Source organism: Staurois parvus, unplaced genomic scaffold, assembly GCF_062004578.1.
Source record: "Staurois parvus isolate SC_StPar_1 unplaced genomic scaffold, SC_StPar_1.0 ptg001162l, whole genome shotgun sequence".
Taxonomy (NCBI): Eukaryota; Metazoa; Chordata; class Amphibia; order Anura; family Ranidae; genus Staurois; species Staurois parvus.
This window is the reverse complement of record NW_028318958.1, coordinates 8,170,012-8,196,736: the sequence shown is the minus strand read 5'-3', so window position 1 is coordinate 8,196,736 and position 26,725 is coordinate 8,170,012. Positions and strand designations below refer to the sequence as shown.

Sequence of the window (26,725 nt, the reverse complement as noted above, 5' to 3'; positions counted from 1 at the left end):
GACAATCACCATCCCAAGCCCAAACCAGGACACAATTATAATAAGCGCAAACCCAATAGACAGTTCTTTAAACCCTCTTCCCTTACCCACTCGTTAGTTCAGACATCTCACCACATGCCTAACAACCTGTCCACATCAATTACTCAACCCAAACCCACCACACCACCTCATTTAGTCTCTGCTAATTCAGTGAATCTTTACACTACCCTTCTCCCTACCATAGAGATAGAACCCAACACACCCTCTTCCCAGCCCCTTGACATACCTTTTACTACACAGAACAACACAGATCCATCAGGTAATCCTTTTTCCATACCCACTCACAATCGATATAGCCCGCTCTCCAAAGACTTAGATTCTTTTTTAAACAATGGTACTACTATTCCAACATCCATCGAGAATAGCCCCCCATCCCTTGTTTTTTTAGAGACTCTCCCAATGGGGACCCTAAAAGAAAAACGAAAATTAGACGAGGCAGACGAAGCGGAAAAAGACATCAGGCTAAAAAAGAAAGAGAGAATAGAACAACCAAATTTCACAGCACAATAAAAAATTTTAATCTCTCCTCTTATATTTTTTCTGATGTCGAGGTATCCTTACTGCAAAAGGGCTTAAGCTTTTCACCAGCTATAGGCCCCAATAAATTTAAATTATTTCAGGATCTAAATCGGTTTATTCGATCTCTTACTATAAAACGTCATTTTTCGAATGATCCACAACCATCCACTGTACTACACACTCCATCTATAAATTCTTCCTTTCAAGATGAAGATATAGAACTTATTCAAATTTTAGAGGAACTATGGTCTGAAAGTCATTTTCAAAATTTTGAGATCCCCCCCATTTTTCTTGACCCTGACATTACACATACTCATTTTAGACCCAAATCCACATTTTACCCAGTACAATCAAAAGGGCCCTACATTGAAACTTTCTACCAAGTGGTCTATAGAGATCTTTTGACTCTATGCGATGTTCTGGCAACCAGCCGAAACCTGACAAACTCGGAACTCAAAGCCCTGAAAAATTTGGAACTCAACAAAAATCTTACTATCAGACAAGCGGACAAGGGTGGTAGCCTAGTAATACAACACACCTCAGACTACATAAAAGAATCCACCCGTCTCCTGTCCGACTCTAGCACCTATCAGAAATTGAAAGAAGACCCTTTACCCGAGTACCAGAAAGCACTCAAAATATTGATTGACACTGCTTTCAATAACGGAGTAATCAATAAAAGAGAAAAATCATTTTTATTTCCTACAGTGTGTAGTACACCCTATTTTTATCACCTTCCCAAGATCCATAAATCCATTACTAATCCCCCTGGGCGTCCTATAGTAGCCAGCACTAATAGTTTTATTAATGGCCTGTCCAAATATATTGACTTTTTCCTTCAACCAATAGTCATGGAATTGCCATCGTTCATCAGGGACTCTAGTCACATTATAGAGGTTTTAAGCAAATATAGATGGCAATCAGGATACCATTGGGCATCATTGGATGTGTCGTCACTCTACACGTCCATCCCCCACAGAGTAGGTTTGTCTGCCCTTCAACACTTTTTATCATCAGATGCCCACATGAACTCCGTTCAGGCTAATTTTATTATTGATTGCACGGAATTCTGTTTACAACATAATTATTTTACCTTTTTAAATCAGTTTTACTTGCAAATAAACGGCACAGCTATGGGGGCAAATTTTGCTCCATGTTACGCTAATCTAACTATGGGCCTCTGGGAGAAAGAATTTATATGGTCAAACAACCCCTTTGCCCAACATATTGTCTTCTTTGGAAGATATATTGATGATATTATTTTAATCTGGGATGGTGCTCTTGACACGTTTTTACCTTTCGTACTGCATTGTAATTCCAACAAGTTTGGTTTATCATTCACTCACGTGTTTGATCCTATTAGTATAATTTTTTTAGACTTAGTTTTATCATTTGAGGGTGACACTATTCATACCACAAATCACACCAAACCCACCAGTGGTAACTCATATCTTCACTATTCAAGCTGTCACCACCCGGCATGGAAAAACAACATTCCGAGTGGCCAATTCCAGCGACTTAAAAGAAATTGTTCTAAACTCAATGATTATAAGGAATTGGGCACCGAATTGTCTGCCAAATTCTGTGAAAAAGGTTACCCCCCTACACTCATTAATGAGGCTTTCACCAAACATGGCAAAAACTCAGCCACTACAAAAACACGTGCCCATGACCAGTCAAACTCCGTTAGGTTTGTAACTGGTTATAATACGGCATATCGTAAGATTACCAAGATTATACGAAAACATTGGCACATTTTGCAACTTGATCCCCGTCTGGCACCCAGTCTTCCATCTGCTCCCCAGGTCACATTCAGAAAAGCCCGTACGCTAAAAAATATTCTAGCTCCCAGTAAACTGTCCATGTCCTCTCAAAACAAACAGGACATTTGTTCCTTTTTCGATAACAGAGTTGGTATTTACAAATGTAAAAAGAAAGGTTGCTTGACATGCCAATTTATCACCCATGGTAAATCAGAAATTACTGATCCGAAAGGGATCTCTTATGACATTCGACATTTTATTACTTGTGCCATAGATCATGTGGTTTATGTGCTCACATGTCCCTGTAAATTGATATATGTGGGCCGCACAATAAGTCCTCTACGTAAACGCATTGGAGAACATAGAAGGCTCATAAAAGATGGATGTGACAAATACAGTGTCCCTAGGCATTTTCTTTGCCATCACAACAAGAATTTTAGTGTGCTAGAAGTGATGGCCATAGAACACATTCCCAAAGGAACCCTTACTGACAATGAGAGGTTAGCCCTCCTATGTAAAAGGGAAACCTTTTGGATCTATAAATTTGGATCTATGGTACCGAATGGCCTTAATGAGGACCTTGAAGTACATAGTATCATCTAAGTGGTAACTTAGGGTTCTCCATATATTTTATAATAAAACACACATCACTATTATTACATGATTATTATCTTTGATATTTTATACATTATTTTTCATATTTTATATATCTAATACCACTCTGTTTATTCGGTCCATAAGAGTAATTACTGAAATGTATTTATAATTTTTTTTTTTCCTGTTTATTACCACATGTATATATGTATATATATATATATATATTTTTTTTTTTTTAATGTATATATATATATATATATATATATGTGTGTGTATATTTTATTTTTTCATTATATTGTTTTATTATATATACCTATGCAAGTTTGTTTTATAAAATATGTATGTAGTTTTATTATATTTATGAATATTATTAGCACCAATATAATGATAATTTTCCTATTCACTATTATAGATATGAATAGGATTATTGACAATCTTTCCCACCATTCCTGTGTTTTATTGCTGTCAGCAATGTTTTTGAGATGTGAACTCATCCAGCTAGCTAATGAAGCTTCATTAAGCAGCCTTCCCCCCCCCCATTTTTTTTTTTTTTTTTTTTTTCCCCTTGATAATCTTGCACATGCCATTTTGACACAATTAAGCCCAAAAGGTTTTTAATATGGTCATATTTAGGTTTTAATCACACTTTGTTCCTGTCCTTATAATGTGTTTTCATATTTCAATTGCAATCTGATCCTGTTGTGAGACGAGCCGTCTGCTCTTGATTATCCCTTTGATTATCCCCTTGGTTGTTAAGCCGGCCCCTTCTGCTGTGCAGGTCTCCTATAAAATGGCCGATTGCTGGACTTTTCACAGACTTGACAAAGCGCATGCGCGCGAAACATGTTGTCCCAGCAACCGGCCTCTTCCTTCTAAAGCTGCGGCTCCAGCAAGAGTTCCCCCCCTCTGTCTCTCCACATCGTGGTGACGTCATCCAGGACGCTGGGACGTCGGGTAAACGTGGTCCCTGCACTGACAGGCATTCTACTCCACTGCTTCCCTCTGAGCGGACGGGCCGTCCATCTTGGAACCTGGCTTCCTAAAGCCACAGGCTGGTTATTTATTATTGTTTTACCATATGACTTATTAAAGACACACCTCCATACAAGGTGTATTATTTCTATCACAAAACTACACAGCGCCTGGCTCCTGTTCATACCTCCCACAAACCGATGTGTTTTTACCATGGCAGCAGTGAGTTTTTTCCCCACCAATCATAGTTGACATATACCATTCACTTATTTCCTTTGGGACACATCTGTGCGCTTTTATCCAGACCGTTCTCCCTCAGGTTCAATTATTATTTGGATCTTTGTCAAGTTGTGTTGTTATGAGGGTCTCCATCTGGTTCCAGTATTATGTGGTTCTACATGAGGATCTAATATTTGGAGGGTCTCCCTCAGGTTCTATTATTATGTGGATCTCTGTCAAGGTGTGTTATTATGAGGGTCTCCATCCGGTTCCAGTATTATGTGGTTCTACATGAGGATCTAATATTTGGAGGGTCTTCCTCAGGTTCTATTATTATGTGGATCTCTGTCAAGGTGTGTTATTATGAGGGTCTCCATCCGGTTCCAGTATTATGTGGTTCTACATCAGGATCTAATATTTGGAGGGTCTTCCTCAGGTTCTATTATTGTGTGGATCTCCATCAGGTCTTGTTATTATGAGGGTCTTTTCAATTCTGAGCCTGACTGGGTGGAGCCATCATGTGTTGTTCTTCTACAGAATTATTCCCATGGTGCCCCTATTGTTCGCCTGTAACAAGACAACATGGAACAGGCAATGCCTTTCAGGGGATGAAAATTCTCCTCCTTTTTTAGGGCTCAGATCTTATACGTAGTTTTGAGGACTCAAATGGGTGACCAGTAGGTGAGTGTGGGTGGTCAGGAAAAGAAAGGAGGTTCCCTTCGGTTGGTGGTCAGTAGAAGGGATGCGATCTGTAAGGAATGTTCCTTTATGAAGTAGTAAAGGAAGAGGGTCCCGTTACGTGAGAGATCAGTAAATGGAAGAATAACCCTTTACATTGGTTGTCAGTAGAAGGAAGAATGGTGGCTTATCTTGGTGGTCAGTAGAAGGGATGTGGTCAGTAAGGAATGTTCCTTTATGGGTTGGTAAATAGAAGGAAGAGGGTCTCCTTACAAGAGAAGTCAGTAAATGGAATAATACCCAATTACATGGGTGGTCAGTAGAAGGGATGTGGTCAGTAGGTAATGTTCCTTTATGGGGTGGTAAATATAAGAAGGAGGGTCTCCTTACATGATAAGTCAGTAAATGGAAGAATATCCTTAACATGGGTTGTCAGTAGGAGAAATGCTAATTGATGTTGCTGGTCAGTAGAAGGAAGAATGGTGGCTTACCTTGGTGGTCCATCGAAGAAAGAATGCTCCCTTAGATATGTGGTCAGTTGGAAGAAGAACGCCTCTTTACATGTATGATCATTAGAAGGAAGAATGCCCTTGTATGTCGGTGGTCAGTAGGAGGATGTAGAATGGCAGGGCAGCAAAATCGGCAGCAGAGTGAATGCTGACCTGGGCCCTGTCTGGTAGGATTAGTAACAAGGGACTCCCTGTGGTTGTTTCATCGGTGATGGAGCAACGGCACGCTCATCCTAACAGTGAGGGACCAATACAAGGAGCTAGTGGAGTATTTCCTCCGATCCTCATGGTGATCCTGTCCCTTGCCAGTGAACAATACCGCTAGTGTCACCTATCCCTAACACACACAAATATGTCTACACATACACACACCAGCATATACAGACAGGGAACAAACACACATACAAAACACCCCTCACCCCCACACACACCCTCTAACACACCTGTCCCTGTGACCACACAGGAAGTGCATAGATAATAATTTGGAGGGGCTGAAAATAAAATGGGGTGTGTGCAGTATGCCACATGCCGGTTACATAGGGGAGTGGCAAAAAGTGGGTGTGGCGAAAAGTGGGTGTGGTGTCATGGGTGTGGCAACACTGTGAATGGCTTGTGGTGTCAGACCTATACCTCTACGCTTTGCTTCACTTTAGAGAAATTTAGGCCTTGCGGCACACTGAAGAGAGAGCAGGAGAAAGATAAGCCCCATTGTTGGTGTCACTGAAAGTGAAGTCAATCTTGAGTCCTTTGGGACAGAGGCTGTAGAACTCTGGGGCCTCCTAAACCAGAGGAAGCTGTAGACTGTACACACACAGACACAAGGAGACTGACATCAACACCTGATATCATCATCGTTAGGAAAAGTGTTTGTTACCGAAGATTCTCTGTGCAAGGCTTCTGCTGGTCTGTAATTCCGACTCCCCATTTCTGTCACTTTGTAGAGGGTGACACCATATTGTAAGGCTGCAATGCTGACTGATTGCTGGGAGTTTTCTACATAAACCCCTATGTGATGGGCAGCCCGCACAGACAAAGCGACGACGTACTGATGTGTCGCTGCCTTCTTCTGGGTATAGGGTGCACACATGTGCCCCATACCCCCAACCCCTGCCAACACCCGCTGTGATTGTACACAGTAGAAATCTGTCAGTCAATGATTCACAGCCAGGATCTGCTGAGAGGTTGCGTCCAATAACAGCCCATGGCCCTGTGTTGACAAACAACACAGAGCTCTCTACAGAGGGAATGATCTTTGCAGGGATGAGAAACAAAGAGGTCTATTAGTAAAAGCAGCACACATTACACATGGTAGGCACACAGTTAACCCCTTGATCACCCCTAAATGTTAACCATTTCCCAGCCAGTGTCATTAGCACACTGACAGTGTATAGTATTATCAATGATCAGTCTATTAGTGTCACTGAAGATGTCAGTGGCTGTTAGTTTCTCCCCAGTGTCAGCGTCAGATTGGCCACCACGCCATTACTAGTATAAAAAATAAATAAAAATTCCAGTATATATCCCATCCACTGTAGACGCTATAACTTTCATGCAAACCAATCAATATACACTTTTTAGGATTTTTTTTTTACCAAAGACATGTAGCAGATAACATTTTGGCCTAAATTTATGAAGAAATTAGATTTTTAAAAAACTCTTTATTGGATATGTTTAATAATAAAATAAAAAAATGTTGTTTTTTTTCCCAAATGTTGGGCCTGCGTTTATTTATATAGCAAAAAATAAAAAAAACCCAGTGGTGAGTAAATACCATTAACCCCTTGTCCTCCTGAGGATTTACCCCCTTCCTGACCAGGCCATTTTTTGCGCTATGGCGCAGCGTTACTTTAACTGACAATTGTGCAGTCATGCAACGCTGCACCCAAATGAAATTTACCGTATTTTCCGGCGTATAAGACGACCCCCTACTTTTCCTGTTAAAATATAGGGTTTGAGCTATACTCGCCGTATAAGACTACCCCTCTTCCAACGCACACCAAATAAAAATGAAAAAATATCAGATTTGATTTCAATATGGTATGCTATTTCAGTATGGTATTCCAATGATGGGGTGCTATTCTTCCCACTGACACCAATGATGAGGCACTACTCCTCCCACTGACACCAATGATGGGGCACTATTTCATCCACTGACACCAATGATGGGGCACTATTCCTCCCACTGATACCAATGATGGGACACTATTCCTCCCACTGACACCAATGATGGTGCCCCATCATTAGTGTCAGTGTGTGAGGAATAGTGCCCCATCATTAGTCAGTGGGAGGAATAGTGCCCCATCATTAGTCAGTGGGAGGAATAGTGTCCCATCATTAGTGTCAGTGGGAGGAATAGTGTCCCATCATTGGTGTCAGTGGGAGGAATAGTGCTCCATCATTGGTGTCAGTGGGAGGAATAGCGGCCCATCATTGGTATCAGTGGGAGGAATAGCGCCCCATCATTGGTATCAGTGGGAGGAATAGCGCCCCATCATTGGTGTCAGTGGGAGGAACAGCGCCCCATCATTGGCATCAGTGGCAGGAATTGCGCCCCATCATTGATGTCAGTGGGAGGAATAGCGCCCCATCATTGGTATCAGTGGCAGGAATTGCGCACCATCATTGGTGTCAGTGGGAGGAATTGCGCCCCATCATTGGTGTCAGTGGGAGGAATTGCGCCCCATCATTGGTATCAGTGGGGAGAATATTGCCCCATCATTGGTATCAGTGGGGAGAATAGTGCCCCATCATTGGTATCAGTGGGGAGAATAGTGCCCCATCATTGGTGTCAGTGGGAGGAATAGTGCCCCATCATTGGTATCAGTGGGGAGAATAGTGCCCCATCATTGGTGTCAGTGGGAGGAATAGTGCCCCATCATTGGTATCAGTGGGAGGAATAGTGCCCCATCATTGGTGTCAGTGGGGGACGAATAGTGCCCCATCATTGGTATCAGTGGGGAGAATAGTGCCCCATCATTGGTGTCAGTGGGGAGGAGGAATAGTGCCCCATCATTGGTATCAGTGGGGAGAACAGTGCCTCATCGTTGGTGTCAGTGTGGAGGAGGAATGGTACCCCATCGTTAGTGTCAGTAGGGGAGAGGAGCGGCTGCTCCTTCTTCCAGTTCGGCCACTCGATTTTCGCGGGGCCGCTTGGCTCCGCCTCCTCGCCGGTGATTGGTCGCCTGTGTGCCTTTCCAGTGCTGGCACCCAATCACCGGTGAGGAGGCGGAGCCGAGCGGCCGCGTGACCATCGAGCGGCCAAACTGAAAGGAGCAGCCGCGCTTCCTGGACCGGATCGTCGTGGGACCGGAGCCAGGTAAGGTACAGCAGCCCCTCTGCCCACCCCTGTACTTAGTGTCCGCTGGAGGAGGAGGGGGGGCGGCGCCGCGCCGCCCCTCAAAAAAGTGCCGCACCGGCGTATAAGACGACCCCCGACTTTTCAGAAGATTTTCAGGGGTTGAAAAGTCGTCTTATACGCCGGAAAATACGGTATGTCCTTTTTTCCCCCCCCGAATTAAGCTTTCTTTTGATGGTATTTGATTGCCTGTGCATTTTTTATTGTTTGTGCTAAAATAAAAGACCGACAATTTTGAGAAAAAAAATAATATATTTGACTTTTTGCTATAAAACCTGTCCAGTGAAAAAATGTAGAAAATCAAATTTTGTCCTAAATTTAGGCCAAAATATATTCTGCTCCATGTCTTTTGCTAAACAAAATTCCCAATATGTGTAAATTAATTGGTTTACGTGAAAGTTATATCGTTTACAAATGGCGGTATACATACTGGGATTTTTTTTTCCCATTTTTACTAGTAATGGCAGCAATCAGTAACTCATAGCGGGACTGCTGTGGACATTCTGACACTGGGTGGAACTGACTTGGTCTCACTGGACTCCCCAGTGACACCAATACAGTGATCAGTGCTAAAAAAAAAAAAAAAAAGCACTGACACTGTACTAATGGCACTGGGCAGGAAGGGGTTAACATGAGGGGCGATCAAAGGGTTAACTGTGTGTTGGGAGTGTTTTACTAGGGGGCGGAGTCAGTGTGCTTCACTGTAAGCACACTGCTTCGGATGGCAGTTCTCCTCCTCGTCAGAGATCCTCGGATATCGCCAGGCGCCGGCGAGTAATCGACAGCCACGGCCGTGAACGGTGGCGCAGGTAGGGTGCACGCACGCCCCTAACCGGAAATGCAAGATCACGTATATATACGTGATTTTGTGCACCCGTGCCGCCCTGTAGCAGTATTTCTGCTATAGGGTGGTCGGTAAGCGGTTATAAAAGCTCTATTTATTAAAAAAAAGATATAAACGCAATTTGGGTACAGCGTTGCATGACCACACAATTGCCAGTTGAAGTAGCGCAGTGCTAAATTGCAAAAAATAGCCAGGTCACAAAGTTGGTAAACTTTTTCGGAGCTGAAGTGGTTAATGCTGATGCGGCCGGTTATGTAATTGAGTTTTTTTGTCATCTCTGCACTGTTTGGAGAAAAGTGTATGACTCCCCTCCCCCCCTCCTCCCTATTGACGGAATACAGGTATCTCCAGTGAAGGGTCCCAGTAATACTCTATCATACAAAGACATTGGAGACAATCATATTCTTCCAAATTTTTTGTAACATTTTGGTGAAGACCCTTTTCTGTTCCCCCCATGACTGTCCCCTGTGTACAAAGCCAGCTTCACAAAGACATGGATGACCAGTTTGATGTGGAGGAACTGGAGTGTCCTGCACAGAGCCCTGACCTCAACCCTACTGAACACCTTTGGGATGAATTGAAAGGTCGATGGCGAGCCAGGTCTTTCTTTCTGGAGCTCATTGTGAGGCCCAATGTGTGAGCCAGATCTTCTTATCCATCACCGATACCTGACCTCACAAATGGGACAAATTCCCACAGACCCTCCAGAGAGATGGTCAGGTGTCCACAAGCCGTATAGTGAACATGCGTCCAGTGAGCATGCATTGCAGTGTAAGTCAGTAGATTTAATGAAGGAAATTCTGTCTTCACTTCACATTCACCAGGGATGTTCAAATTGTATTGTCGGAACTGCTCTAAATTTATAGGGAGATGATCAAATGAGCAACTCTTCTCCACCAATTTGGAATAGATAAGGAAAACATGAAATGGGGGGAGGTGTTGGTCAAAGAGACCCAGGCCAAAGTCATAAAAGATGATCAATTCTCTGATCACAAAAGAGCAAAAGGAGGTGAGAATCAACCACCACAAACAGACCAAAAGATAGAGACTAATTGTTGTCCTGCGAGAGCTGGCCTTCTTCCCTGAACACCAGGTCTCCGCCTCTTTTCTGACTCCTACAGCAGACCCATTAGCTGGTATGGCGGAAGAGAACGATCGGCACGATGAGGTCTCCATTTGCCTCTCTGAGGAAAGTTCACAAGGTATGAGGTGCAAATACCCAACTCATGTCTGTACCTGCCGGGCACTTCCTCAGGTTCCATGTTATGGGGTGTCACTGCACAGCCAGATGTAAACTAACATAGTAATGTGCCAGGCCTGTGCTTATCAACTAAATTGTAACATTGCTGTAGTCTTATCAGTCTTTTGTAACATGGCAGGAGTGTGTCACTTCTTTAGACAAGGGTAGCAGTCCCCAGCTGTCTCCTGTAACTTGGCAGCAGTCTGTCAGTTAGATGACAGCAGTCTCTAGCTGTCCTTCGTAATATGGTGGCAGTCTCTAACAGTCTCTAATTGTGGTGGCAGTCTTTATCAGTATCTTATATCATGGCGGAAGTTTCTAAAGCCTGCCATAGACTTTTTCGAATGTCGGCCAGTTCATCAGTGACTGGGCGAGATTCAAATCATGTATTGGCAGGCTGAATATATCCAAGTTGATCGATCGCTCAACTTGGGTACAACCTGCCTGTCAGATTTTGCATGTGATTATTGCTAACAGCTGTTATAGCCGCTTACAGTAATCACTGTGTTCTCATGGCGAGGACTGCTCCCCCTCCCCCCACGAGGAGAGCACAATGGCTTCAGAAGAGGGTTCCTCCTATCAGAAAAATTGCTCAATTCACTCATCAACACAGTCAGCTGTGTTGATGAGTGAATTGAGCGATTTTTCTTTTCTGCAACCACCAAATGCTCCATCTATGGCCGATTTAACAGTCTCTTGTATCATGGAGGCAGTCTATTAACAGTTTTTTATTTTTTAATTTTCCTAAGAATTTTGACACAAAATGGCAATTTCAAAAAACTTGCCATGCCTCTTGAATACCTTGCACTGTCTACTTTCCAAAAAGGGGGCATTTGTATTTGTACTGTCCTGGCATTTTCGGGCCTCAAGAAATGAGATTGGCCATCAGCACATCAGAATTGATCGATTTTTAGATATATACTGTAGTTTGTGGACTCTATAACTTTCCTACAGACTAAATAATAAACACTGATTTGGGTTATATTTACTAAAGAAATGCAGCAGAAAACATTTTGGCCTAAATCTATGAAGAAAGGTTATTGTTTGCAAAATTTTATAACAGAAACAAAGAAAAAATCCTTTTTTTCTTCACAATTTTTGTTCTATTTTTTGTTTATTCAGAAAAAAATATAAACACACAGTGGTGATCAAACACCACCAAAAAAGCTCTATTTGTGTGAACACAGTGATAAAAATGTCATTTGGGTACAGTGTTGCCTGACCGCGCAATTGTCATTCAAAATGTGACAGAGCTGAAAGCTGCCACCGTTTGGACTGTCTCTGGCTTTTCCAGCATGGCTTTAGAAATCCAGGTCTTAAGGATAAAGGATAGAGGGATGTTTTATTTGGAGTCTCCTACCTGCTAAAGCAGTAAATTGTCTCCTTGTACCTGGAAATGTTATCTGAACCCGATGAGAGCACAGTTCACCCTACATGAGCTGATTTCCGCATTATCCATCCTTTGTCAGATGCCTTTTCTTTGCATTCTCTTGTAAAAACTTTTATTCAAGGTGGTTCTGTATCAGGCCCCCTTTGCAGCACCCTGAGCTTCCTTGGGACCTTCATTTGTTTTTTTGTGTCCTTCTGAACCCAACAGGGATATCCTCTTAGAGATTCTTGCCAGCAAAGTAGCCTTTTCGTCAGAACATTCAGAAGTGTTCTGAATTGGCAGCTCTTTCCTGTAAAGAGCCTTTCCTCATCCTTCATAGTGACAAGGTTGTGTTACACCCCAGACCATCTTTTCTTCCAAAGTTGGATTTGGCATTTAATCTGAATGAGGACGTTGCTCTGCCTTCCTTGTGCCCGCCTGTCAACCATCCAAAGGTGAGGACATTGCTCTACCATTCTTGTGCCCGGCTCCCAACCATCCAGATGTGAGGACATTGCTCTGCCATTCTTGTTCCCGGCTCCCAACCTTCCAAATGTGAGGACATTGCTCTGCCATTCTTGTGCCCGCCTTTCAACCATCCAAAGGTGAGGACATTGCTCTGCCATTCTTGTGCCCGCCTTTCAACCATCCAAAGGTGAGGACATTGCTCTGCCATTCTTGTGCCCGCCTTTCAACCATCCAAAGGTGAGGACATTGCTCTGCCATTCTTGTGCCCGGCTCCCAAACATCCAGATGTGAGGACATTGCTCTGCCATTCTTGTTCCCGGCTCCCAAACATCCAGATGTGAGGACATTGCTCTGCCATTCTTGTTCCCGGCTCCCAACCATCCAAATGTGACGACATTGCTCTGCCATTCTTGTTCCCGGCTCCCAACCATCCAAAGGTGAGGACGTTGCTCTGCCATTCTTGTTCCCGGCTCCCAACCATCCAAAGATGAGGACATTGCCCTGCCATCTTTGTGCTCGGCTCCCAAACATCCAAAAAGTGACGACATTGCTCGATTTCCCGTTTGCCCTTTCTGTGGGTCCTCACAAAGGGCACCCCTCTTCAAAACCCACCATTGTACAGTGAATACAGGGTTTGAATACGAGAGCTTATGTTCAAAAACATCCCTTCCTCTTCCCTTTTATGTTCCCACTGCACTGGATCTGTTTATCCCTGGCCTTTAGGCACCAAACCTCTTTCACCCAACTCTGTATGGCCACCACCTGGTCTTCTGCCCCCGGCCTTCTCTTCATACTTTTACAAAGTTTTACCGGCTGGATGTCCAATCTTCAGCAGATGCATCTTTCGGCCACAAGGTTGTTGCAGTGACACACAGAAACTGGGGGGTATAACCCTGTTATTTCTTGGGCCAGTTCTGTTTGCCTAGTTGTTGCCCACTCTGGAATTCATTGCTTGGGGATGTCCCATGGTGTATGAATAGGATGCCATTATCCTGTACTGTGTGATTTAGAATCAGAGGAATTTGGACTGATCTTAGGCTGAGTTCACACAGAACGGACAGATGTCGGAGAGTTTCATCTCATCAGTTTACCTCTCCATCAGCTGCGCATTCCGACTGTTACAGGGGTGGTGTGATGCGCTATTCAGTACATCATACAGCTCCTTTTTTTTTGTAGAAACTTTATTTGAAGTGCACAAAAATGATGTTTCACTCATGCCACTGTACAGCAGTGTGGTGTGCTGGGTTGCTGTACACTGCCATGCAGTCCTGTATGATACCCTGCGATAAAATACAGCATGTCTCAGCTCTAAACTGCATTGCAGTGTGATAACCCATGGTATATGGATAAGTTTCCTGTGTCTTGTACCATACTATGGACATTGCAGGTAAGTCAAAATTCCTCAGATTGTAGCCATTGACATCAATATTGGGGGTTATTATTTGAGTTATTCACAGGAAATCTTGTGTTTTATTACTGAAACCAATATTGGGAGTTATTATTGGAGTCATTTGCAGGAGTTTTGGGGTTTTATTACTGACACTGACACCAATATTGGGGGTCGGTATTGCAGCAAGTGATCACTAATGCATGGACAATTTTTTTGGCCCCACTAATACCAATGCTGGGGGTTATGGCCATTCTTGGGGAGTTTACTGGGAAAGAAACATAGAAGACTGACGGCAAAAAAACACCAGTGGTCCATGGAGTCTGCTCCAAAGTGAGATAGTGATTGCACACATACAGTTGTGTTCAAAATAATAGCAGTGTGTTCAAAAATGTAAATAAAGCTCAAAATCCTTCCAATAGCTTTTATTTCCAAACACACATATGCATTGGGAACACTACACAATCTATTCCAAATCAAAATATGAAGAAAAATATATCAAATTTGTGTTGTTCCTCTAAAAAAATTGAAGAAAAGTGAATATTAGACTGTTCAAAAAAATAGCAGTGTTTGTATTCTTTACAAACTCAAACATTCACTATATAAACCGAAAAATGTTTGAAGATTTTGCTTTCCTTTGAATCACTTAATTAATATTTAGTTGTATAAGCACTGTTTCTGAGAACTGCTGTACATCTGTGTTGCATGGAGTCAACCAACTTTTGGCACCTGTGAACAGGTATTCCAGCCCAGGATGATTGGACTACATTCCACAGTTCTTCTCTATTTCTTGGTTTTGCCTGAGAAACTGCATTTTTGATGTCACTCCACAAGTTTTCTATTGGATTAAGATCTGGGGATTGGGCTGGCCACTCCATAACGTCAATCTTGTTGGTCTGGAACCAAGATGTTGCACATATACTGGTGTGTTTGGGGTCGTTGTCTTGTTGGAACACCCATGTCATAGGCATTTCCTCTTCAGCATAAGGCAGCATGACCTCTTCAAGTATTCTGATGGATTCAAACTGATCCATGATCCCTGGTATGCGATAAATACGCAGAACACCGTAGTATGAGAAACATCCCCATATCATGATGCTTGCTCAACCATGCTTCACTGTCATCACAGTTTACTGTGGCTTGAATTCAGTGTTTGGGGGTCGTCTGACAAACTGTCTCCAGCCACTAGACCCAAAAAGAACAATCTTACTTTCATCAGTTCACAAAATGTTGCGCCATTTCTCTTTAGGCCAGTCAGTATGCTCTTTGGCAAATTGTAACCTCTTCAGCACGTCTTTTTTTCAACAGTGGGACTTTGCGGGGGCTTCTTGCAGATAGCTTGGCTTCACATAGGCGTCTTCTAATTGTAACAGTACTCACAGGTAACTTTACACCTTCTTTGATCTTCCTGGAGCTGATTGTTGGCTGAGTCCACGCCATTTTGGCTATTCTTCTATCCATTTGAATGGTAGTTTTTCGCTTTCTTCCACGTCTTTCAGCTTTCGGTTGCCATTTCAAAGCATTTGCGATCATTTTAGCTGAGCAGCCCATCATTTTCTGCACTTCTTTATATGTTTTCCCCTCTCGAATCAACTTTTTAATCAAGGTACGCTGTTCTTCTGAACAATGTCTGGAACGACCCATTTTCCTCAGAATTTCAGAGAGAAATGCACTGTAACCAGCATGTACAACATTTGCTGCCTTCCTTCCTTAAATAAGGGCAATAATTGCCACCTGTTTTTCAAAGAATGAATGAACTCACTAATAGAACTCCACACTGCTATTATTGTGAACATGCCCCTTTCAATTAGTGATTCAATTACACAGAATCAGCAGCATGCATGTCATGACTGTTGGGTCTGTTGGATTTCTATTACTCTACTACACCTGCTAGTAAATTATTTGCCATGTAGAAATATTGTTTCTACCAAAAACAGTAATTGATCAGGTTAGTGATGTCTGACTGCTATTATTTTGAACACAACTGTATATTGTTAAGGTGTCAGGAAAGAGAACTTCTAGGACTGTCACATGAAGCACAGAGAGATAGGTCTCCTCCTGGATGGTTTTATTCTTCATCCTCCCCTCGTCCTGGTAAAAGAGACAAGCAAGATATCACCCCAGGTGGGACTCGAACCCACAATTTCTGGCTTAGGAGGCCAGTGCCTTATCCATTAGGCCACCGGAGCTTTGGTATCCAGCTATATCTCTCTCTTTCTATCTATGATCTTTAATTTTATCTATAATCTATTAATTTTTAAATTTGCCTTTCTATCTATCTATCTATCTATCTATCTATCTATCTATCTATCTATCTATCTATCTATCTATCTGTCTTATCTATCTATCTGTCTTGTCTGTCTGTCTGTCTGTCTGTCTATCTGTGTCTGTCTATCTGTGTCTGTCTGTCTGTGTCTGTCTGTCTGTGTCTGTCTATCTGTGTCTGTCTATCTGTGTATCTGTCTGTCTGTCTATCTATCTATTTGAACATAGTGGAAGTCCATGGGGGGCGCAGGTGAGGTCAGAACGGAGACGGGGCTTAACCCTGTGCATAATGCACTCCTGAACCCTGTGCATAATGCACTCCTGAACCCTGTGCATAATGCACTCCTGAACCCTGCGCCCTGTGCATAATGCACTCCTGAACCCTTACACTATGTGGGTTGCACATTCCTGAACCCTGTGCATAATGCACTCCTGAACCCTGCGCCCTGTGCATAATGCACTCCTGAACCCTTACACTCTGTGGGTTACACATTCCTGAACCCTGTGCATAATGCACTCCTCTTTCTATTGGAGATAAGTCAGTCTTATCCTCTGACTCCTCAGAGGTGCTGCCTTATCAGACTCCTAAACTCTCTGATGATTCAGAGGAAGGCAAAACCCCCCCTTTGTCAGATGGTCTCCAAAGGGAAAAAAAATTCCTTCCTGACCCCCTAAGGCGATCGGTTCATCCCTGAGTCATCAGGCTAGGCTGGGCCTTGACGCCGAGCGGTTGCATATTTGAGTACCATTTGTAAACAAACATGCTGAGAGCATGCACCCTGCGTGCTCCCAGCGCATGAGTCGGAGTAATATGGAAAGGTCCCGATCTCTTCTTGCGATTGGGACCTTTCTGATCATGTGACTGTCGTGACAGCCAATCATGGCAGTCACACGAACCTAAACCCCACCCGCCTCGGAGCGTCAGAAACCCCTTAAAGGGCCGCGAGGCGCCGGCGTGAAGGGGTTAGTGTGCGATGGATACTAGCAGATTTCGCCATTTTCTTGCTGGTGAAGATTTTTTTTTTGTTATGAATTAACGCGTTAATATATTTTTTGACTTTCGATGCAGATTCATGGCCCCCTGATTTTGTTGGTGGAGAGATGCCCTTAGCTCCTTCTTTAGCGTTTCACTGATGTAGGAATAGTCTTTGAATACATGCTTTCCCTTTTTTGGAATCTCTCTGTCTTTATGGGCCATAAATTCCTCCATCTTCATAGTAAATTCTTCCGGTTGATTCAGAGTCTGGAAAGAGAACAAAGAACATTCATCAATAATTCTGACTAATACAGAAATTGGGGACAAAGCTTGGTGACCCCCAACCCTCGATGTGCAGCAACGTATCCCAAGAGGGATCATTCTTCCCCAGCTCCCTCTAGCGATCTGAAGAAGCATTACACTGCATTAACACCCCCTTGATGTATATCTAATGCCAAGAATAAAAATGTCATTTATTCCAAGTAATTCTTAGATATGGAGGCTGCATTCATTTTCTTTCTCATTTTCAGCTTTCTCAGCTTGTCTGTGAACTACAAAGCAATCCCCTCTATGTAATGGAGATAAGGAGAGGTGAAGGTGTTTGTAGTTCTAATCAGGCTAGGATGACAACACTTCTTCTCCGTTGGTACAGTAAGTCAGCATTGTCACCCCAGGACAGGAAGTGTGTTATTGGTATGATCACCAAGTAAAATTAAGCAGGTCTAAGCTGTGCGCCTGACACCTATGCAGTGCTAAAGACCAATAATAATCAGAATTCATTCAGACGAGTCCCCAGGTCATGTGACAAAATGTGAGAATTCTGTACAAAAATAAACCTTATATATTGCTAAAAATCTCCCCTCCCCCCAACATACATGGACCCCTCCGTTATTCGTATACTTACTGGTTTTGGAGTAAATGCTGGGGGTGACTTTCCTTGTTCCACTGCAGTCCAGTCAATCGTTTTGAAGAATGGGTGCTGTCTGATGTCCCGTACCAGGATTGCCCGCGTGTGCTGGTCTCGACATAAGAGCTGTAAAGAAGAAAGAAATATGATAAGAAACACTGGAGAACAATAACAATATGTGACCCACAGAACTCCCCATTGTAATATTGGATTCTAACAGTGACATATTTCAGCTTCCTTGATTTTGCTTGTAAACCCGCCACTATGTCCTGATTGGATTATTTGTGTCATGTTCGCTTATTAGAGGTTGTAAAGTGGTTGTAAACTCTGTTTTTTAATTTTACCTAAAGGTGAGCTTATAATAAAGATTACCTGTAGGTAAAATGAATATCTCCTAAACGTGCACTGTTTAGGAGATATTCTCTCTTCTTTTATACCCGTGCCGTTCTTCAGAGCTGTGTGCTGTGGCCCGGGACTCCCGTGTGCATGTGCGGAAGTGACGTCATCACGACCCAGCCTGTCAGAAGGCCGGAGCTCACGAACCCGGAAGGAAGACGGGTGAATATGGAAGCCTCTACAGGGGTGACAGAGCGCCGCTGGAGGGCTTCGTTTTAATGTAAGTTTTACATAATGTGCTAGTGTACAATGCATGGCAGCACATTAGGACATTACCTTGCAGGGGAATTATTTGTTTGTTTTGTTTTGTCTGCGGTTTATTACCGCTTTAAGGGTATTTTTTTTTATAATATAACACAATAGAGTGCACAATGAATTGTTATGAAGAATGTATAAAAATGATCTTTCTATTCATTCTACAACTGCCAGGATTATTTCTTCCACCGATGGCAGCCCCAGGGGAGTTCTATATGCTGTCTGTATAAGGATTGTCTCCAGAAATTGAAGGGCCCATTCACACAGCAACAGAAAGTTGTAGCACACCAAAGCACAGCTGTTCAGTGTCCAGCAGCCATCCATTCTGGCTGCAGTGAACTGGCAGTAGTGGGCGGTGTGGTGCACATTTCATCACATCACACAGCTGCCTTTTTTTTGTTTGAACTTTATTTGAAGTGTGCAGAGTGTACAAAGTTGACACTTCATTCGTGTGACTGTACAGCAGCGTGGTGTGCTGCACAGCTGTATATTGACATGCGATCCAGCTTGGAATGCTGCAGTAAAATTCAGCATGTCTGCATTTTATTGCTGGTAACTGCAGCACAGCTCCAAGTGGAGTGGTGACTGGCGTTCTTCCCATGCAATCATGTTTCCTGAACTTATAACTAGGTCTATAGAAAGGGTTTTGTCTGTTAAATGAAGGTAAAGCTGTATATACTCACGTTATGTATGAGATCATGGAGGTGAACATCCATTTCAGCTGCATAATGAGGGTTCATAATGGTGATTTTCTTCAACAAGTCCTCTTTGTGTATTTCATCGTCGAATGGCCGCACACCCAACGCCATCTCATATACTATCACTCCCAAGGAGTAATAGTCTGCTGTGATGGTGTATGGCAAATCTCCATCAACCTGTAGAAACATAAGGGGAGAAAAAAAGGATGAGAATATTCCTAGGCCAGGCAGAGGACAGAGGAGACTCCATGCTGACATATGTGATGTATGAAGACTCCAGGAATCTTAAAATTGTGCTCAAAATTCATCAAAGGTGGAGCTTTTGAGTATTGGAGGTGGGGCTTAAAGCGTTATTAAACCCAAAAGCAAACATTTATTATACTGCAGCTTACACATTTTTACATGTGATGGCTGCATTATTTTTTTTTTATGCTTTCTTTTCTTTATTTTCACCTGCTAAGTCTGTTTAAAAAAGAAAAAACAAGCTGTTCTTCAGATGTAGCAGTTCGAGAGTTGTTACAAACCATTTCCCACTGACAGGAGTGCTTACAATCAGGGCTGCTGTTAGAAACCACGGGGCCCCATACAGCCAAACTGACAGACCCCCCCAGCAGAAAAAAAACAAAACAGTTTACTATGCTTCAGTTATGCATGAACACAGTGAGTGATCAGCACCAGTCACTCATTGTGTTCATTTAGGAAAGGAAGGGGCTGGTAAATGTGACATATTTACCAGACCCTTCCTCCACTCTCAATCCTGAAGAATCCTATTAAGTGCTTGCAGCTGCCAGTGGGTATCAGAGGAGGGAAGCCGGCAGCACTGCGGGGGTGGGGGCACAAAGGTTGGCCTGGACAGCAGGGGAAAAAGAATGTTGCACAAGTAGGGTGAAGCGTGCACCAGGAAGGGGGGGGATTACTGGGACTGATCTCCTCTATGTCTTGCTCTGCAGCAGCTGAAAGCCAGTGGGAAGGAGAGTAGTAGAAGCCAGCTTTCAGCTGCTGCAGAGAGAGCCATTCAGGGGATCGGTTCCAGTAATAGCCCCCTGCCATGTCGATCACCCTCCCTGCCCACATCCGATTCACCCAGCTGCCTAGCCCCCCTGCTGGCCTGGGCCCTGTACAGGAGGACTGGTGGTACCTATTATCCACGGCCCTGCTTACAATGTTCAGCTTTTATTTTTTTATGTATAAGCTTTGTCCCAAAAGGTACAAAACTGCTGTAACTGTAGTGTGAGCTGGAGTTTGGTTTCAGTTTATCTAAATTTGCTAGTCCATCTAACACTCCCGTCTCCCCAGACTGACAATGCTGCTGTACAATGGTGACCCCTGTGCTCGTTCATCCAGAGTAGAGGCGCTCTAATACAGGAGGTGTGTTACTGGCCTGATTACCAGGTGAAAACAGAAACTAATGCACCACCACATCTAATGATTGGTAAACTGCAATATATGAAATTTTTTGTTTGGGGTTTAATACCGCTTTATAGTTTACGTATAGTCAAAACCTTTTTCTCCCCAATGAGGCCACCAATAAAAACCTGAGAGAGGGTCTGACCTTTCTCCACTCTTTCCAAAAATGAAAAGAAGGTTTTGCCTAGAGGTACACTTTAATTGTGCATATTAAAGGAGACAGATAAAGGTGTACGGACCCCAGTAGCTCAGTGTTCACAGGCGCTCACCATGTTAGGCCAGTTGCACATGGATGTAATCATTTACTGATCTCTATTCTCAGGATCTTGTTGACAGAAGGATCCTGAGTAAAATGTTCCTAACGTGCGTATACATGTGTAAATTCTCCTTCAATGCCAGTGTTGCAATATAAGCATGTATATGCATGTAAAGTCACAGCTGTGTGCATGATTCCATAGGCAACAATGCATCTATATTCAGATTTCTTTTTTTCCACCCCCATGTGCAAGAGGCCTTACAGTTAAGGAGTACAGCAGGTGAGCCATTCCTGAAGCTTTTATTCCATTTGTATGTGTGAATCGGGCGGACAGATCCATCCATCTACACCCGCCATCAATGTCCTCTACAAAGACGCTCCAACACTGTTGCAACTCTCAGAACTTCCCACCTTTTATTAGATATAGTTCTGGTCTGGACAGCCACTGAAAGCAACCGGGAGTCCAGTGGAGGAATTCTCCATCAAATGAAAGGGGAGCCCCCTGTATGTCTTCTCTATATCCCATAAAAAACATTACAGTAAAGTCTAATATCAGGAGAATATGAATCTTACCTCTGGAGCCATGTATGCTGCTGTACCTGCCCATCCACTGATTATAGTGGACTTGTTGACGTTCATCTTAGCCAAGCCAAAATCAGCAATTCTTATGTGTCCGGCATGGTCCAGGAGAATGTTATCAGGTTTGAGATCTCTGTGAAGAAAAGAAGTGAACAATTATCTCTTTATATCCCACATTTTATTAAAGAGAGAAAAGATACAAATATACATCTATACAAGGAAGAGTGAACATTGATGGGTGGACATTGGCTTCTTTTATATCCGTCTACAGGAAGTTCTCTGTTCCTAGGTTCCCAGCTCCGCCCACCTGCTATATTTATTATGAGGAGTTCTCACTCCTCTTTCTGGATTTTGTATAAATTCTACATTAAGCAGAATATGGCATGAGCAGGGAGACTACTACAGCAGATGGAATGAGACTTTACAGGAGGCAACACAACTGGGAACTCTGGTGGAATGACTTCCTTATTCAATAAAAGATACCAGAAGCCAAGGAGTGATTGTTAGTCAGCTAATCCGATACATACCTGTGCATGACTTCACCAGCATGCAGGAATTGCATGCCACAAAGAATCTCAGCAGTTAGAAATCTGAAGGAGAAAGAAAAGTATGAATTAGCATTCAAAATCATTAAAGACCAATAAAAAGGTAAAGATGATTTCCCCCTATAGTACATAGGGGTATGGATGGACGAGGCTCAGTTGGAGGGGCCTGGCTGTGTCACTGCCTGTGCTCTCTGGTCAGCCACCTCTGATTCCATCACAGCCCTGTCATTGAACTTACCTTATGGGTTGGTAGGCGAGTGGAGCTGAAGTCTTTATCAGGTCCCGAAGATCCCCTCCACTCAGGAATTCCATGGCGAGGAACACATGAGTCTGTATGAAAATAAGAGATAAAGGTTACATTAGAGACAAGTAAAATTTCACTTTGTGGAAGAATATACGAAGGCGCACACACACCGGCAGACAGTGCAATGTGGAATCTTCCTTCAGGAGATTGGGAAAAGCAAACAGAGAAAATACGAAGGCTGCCATGGCTGGACTATCCTGATCACAAAACTAGTTTTGTCTGTCTGTTAGGGTGATCCAGTCACTTCAGTACTTTGGTCACCATTCTGGAAGTCCCATGTAGATCCAGAAGCCTGCCTTCTCCAGTCCTTTTAGCTGCAGACTGGTTCTGGCTCAGTGACTTTAATTTTCGAGGCCCCAGGCAGCCAGGCAACTAGCAATTTCAAAAGTAGATCAGCTATGGCAGCCTCTCAGTAAATGGCTTCTTTAAAGAAAACCTCTACTCTGTACAGTTTACTTCACCAACCTCCAGCCTTGTAGTAGGCGCTCTAGAGTTCTGCTTTTACCTCTACTGCTTCCCCGACTACAGCCAGAGCCCTCAGAAAAACCTGGTGTGGGACACAAGTGGAGTTCCCCTCCGCCACTCACATTTCAGCACTCATTGGCTGAAGGACTAATTGATAGGCCACCTTAGATTGTACACCCCTTGAGGGTTAGGGACTAAAGTGAATGTACTATATATATGTAAAGCGCTGCGTAAATTGACGGCGCTATATAAGTACCTGAAATAATAATATAGTCCGCAGGACCATCATCGGGGGAAGGGGGAGGCTTATCCTTGTATAAGATTTTACTCCCAAAGAAGTAATTTCCAGAACATAAATTTTAGGGGGTCTGGGTCAGTAGGGGAGCACAGTACAAGAATAAGATGAAAAAGCTGGAAGATGAAAAGACTTACCTCTGTCTGGAACGATCCAAATAGATGAGTAATATACCGAGTGTTCCTGTGCTTTACCAGTATATCACGCTCTGTAGTACAATTAATGGGGTCACATTCAAGTAGCATTTTCTTTTTCATGATCTTCACGGCCATCTTCTGTTGAGAGGTGACATGGGAGGCCAACACCACCTTCCCAAAGGCCCCCTTTCCAAGCACTTTATGGAAAGTGAAACTTTTCAGTGATAGTCGGTGTGAGTCATCCTCCATGGCACTGCTGAGTGTGCTCGTCCAATTGCTGGACTTTGGAGTTTCTGAATATTGTTTTCTCTTGCTGTCATTTTTTTTTTCTAGAGAAATAAAAAAAAACAATTATTTTTAATTCCCGCTATTTACACATCATTTATTGAAGTTACATGGAAACTGTGGACATTTGAATGCATTTGATTTCACATCGGTAAGTGAATGTCATCAGTGTTCTGGAAATGATCTTGTGTCACCTGGTTCTCTGTATGGGAATTCTATACATGGACAATGTGGGGGTTCTGGGCCCTGGGAGTCCATTCTCAGTGCACGGCTTTCTGTGCCAGGACTAATGTAAGTTAAAGTTATTCATTGAGAATTAAGAATTCACCCCAAATAACCACGTATACACCAAATGATAGAAATCCTGTGCTGAGATCCTGGTGATAAAGACCATTGATTTGCTACACTACATACGCAGGCTGTGCATCCTGCTTGGTATGCTTGTGATTTACGCTTTCTCTTTCTCAATGTAATTCCACCATTCTACCTGTCCTAATTAATAATTCCAATATTTTATATTGGTTTTATCTCAGCAGTTGTACTAGGGCTTTAGTAATGCTTTATAGACAGAAATATGTAGTGCCCTCACTAAAATGATATAATTGAACAAATAGAGAGGAGGCTACAGAGCAGGGGGATGAATCCTGTGGACAGCTGTGTTTATAGACCGTGGTTTCTTAACCTGTGGCCCTCAGAGCCCTTCGATGTGGCCCTCGACCTCAAACCAGGGAAGCGCATGCCTGGGGTCGACAACCCGTTGATCACGATCTGGGTCTTCTGACCCGCCATCCCAGAGCATCAGAATGCTTTGAGGCGGCTCTGGAACCTTTGCCTGGGACCTTTCTAACAGCCTGGGGAACGATGCCAGCAAAAGCTGGAAGAGGAAGAAAAGGTCAGTGTATTAAAAATCACATACACTGTTTGATTTTGCAATGGGCATATTAGTACCAATATGAGAATTAACAACTTTTAGGCTGCTTTCACACTGATCCATGGGTGCAGTACAGTGCACCTGGGACTTCCCTATGGGATAGCTGCATTGGACCATAGACTTCCATTACATCCTGCAGGTTTGGTGTGCTTTCTGAAAGTGCAGCAAAACTCCTGAATGCCCCGCAGCTGCCAGACATAATAGAAGTGTATGGCAAAGCTCAGCTAATCCACAGGAAAGCAGCACCGCATCAGTGTGAAAGCAGCCTTATAAGGGGCTCTAGACAGTAAGATAAGTTTACATTTGTTGGTTGGGGGCAGTAAAACCCCATAGTTGACATGTTTTTACCACCCCCACCCACCCAACCATTGGTATAGCATTAGGGGTGACAATGGCGACCTCGCCCCATGCTTCAGGGGGCCCGTGCAGTCTCCCATCACGTTCTGTTTTACACTTGGACAGGAGAGGCTGCGGGGGCGGCATATACAGCAACTGATCCTCTCTATATTTTCTCCTGCAACCGCTGAAAGCCGGCTTCTCCTCCTTTCCCTCCTAGCTGCATTCAGTGGCCGTAGGAGGAAAATTGTTCATTATGCTATGCAAAATAAATTATTCAAAATTATGAACCATTTCATTTCATCGTGGCCCACGACCGGTTACCAAATCACGTAATACGCCCTCGCTTTTCAAAAGTTTGAGTACCCCTGTTCTAGACACTCAATGATAAAATAAAGGGAATATTCTTCTGCTGCTGCAGCCTCCATACAGAGCCCAGAGCATCTGTCCACATGACTGCTCCCTGACAATGGTGAGAATGGCAGAGATGGGGGCAGCAGCCTGCCATGTGCAATCCTTTAGTGTACAGGTGGGCTGCCTGTCAGGTCTGTGTGTCTCCTTCATACCTCATACCTGTCATCTCGCTCCTCATACCTGTCATCTCACTCCTCATACCTGTCACCTCACTCCTCATACCTGTCACCTCACTCCTCATACGTGTCACCTCACTCTTTCTCCCATTCTCATATGAAAGGGAAGGTGGGTACACGAGCAAGCACCACATCCTATGAATCAACAATGAATATAAACACACCTGTTAGAACACAGATGTGAACGTGACCCATAGGGAATCATGTTAAATGGAGTGTAGTGCGTTTCTGCTACTCTGAAAGCACACTGCAAAATGCACAGGTGTGAGCCTTGCCTTAGGCTAGACTAAACCTTTTGTTTTTCTATAATTATGCTATGTGGCTACTGATTGGATTGTGTGCTAATATAGGTTTTGTAATGTTTGCATTTTGTGGTTTGGTTCAATTATCCTCCAGCTGGAATAGATTCCGCCTTTAGGTGGGAGGTTATAAATAATGAAGCCAACCCATTGTCCAGCTTGCTATGAGTAAGGCCATTTGTGGCTGAAACATGTCAGCATTGTGGAACCTGTGACTTTTACCTGGGTGTCTAATAAGGAAGATTTTCAAGCCCAAGGATGAGTGCCAGCATTTACTTTTTTTTCTAATTCTTTCTTTAAGGTATGCAGCAAAATGTAGTAGTATGACATGACAGACGATGCTTAATGATATTCCTGAACAGTAAAATGTGAATCATGAAGAAAGATAAAGGACGTCAATAAAGTCGTAGACTAGATTCCAGCACAATAACGTGCAGTGTTTATAGGCTGAGGGCCGTAGCCTCCACCGCAAACATGTCCTGCATTGTGGAGGGAGACATATATAGGGGAACATAGCCGATGCTTACATACCAAGAAGATGGCACAAACTGGCAGGTACAGAGCCACTAGGAGGTGGGGAGTGAAACACAGACCTCAGAAGGTGAAAGTCACCTTGCCCCGCCCTCCAAGCAGCAGTACCTAACGGTCGAAGCATACCGGATAGCATTTTCTGGATGATGGAGGCAAAATAGAAACCCTGAGTGTCTAGGAAAGGGGAAAAAAGGAGAGAAAAGAGGAAGGTTGGGGAGTTTCAGGTGTTCAGATTTCAGTTGTCTTCAGATTTCCCCTCTATTTCTGCCCTGGTGGATCTTTCATCACTTTCCATCCTGGTGACATTGG

The 26,725-nt window shown here is 43.4% G+C and overlaps 1 protein-coding gene and 1 non-coding gene across 7 annotated transcripts in view; one reads left to right on the top strand and one right to left on the bottom strand.

The window, feature by feature from the left end:
• The window catches only part of LOC149439062 (protein DOP1B-like), a 657,792-nt gene that overhangs the window by 122,574 nt on the left and 508,493 nt on the right, over nucleotides 1-26,725 (top strand). The window lies entirely within an intron of this gene.
• Nucleotides 16,076-16,148, bottom strand: TRNAR-CCU (transfer RNA arginine (anticodon CCU)). Its single transcript has one exon. It is a non-coding gene; the product is annotated as a tRNA-Arg (tRNA).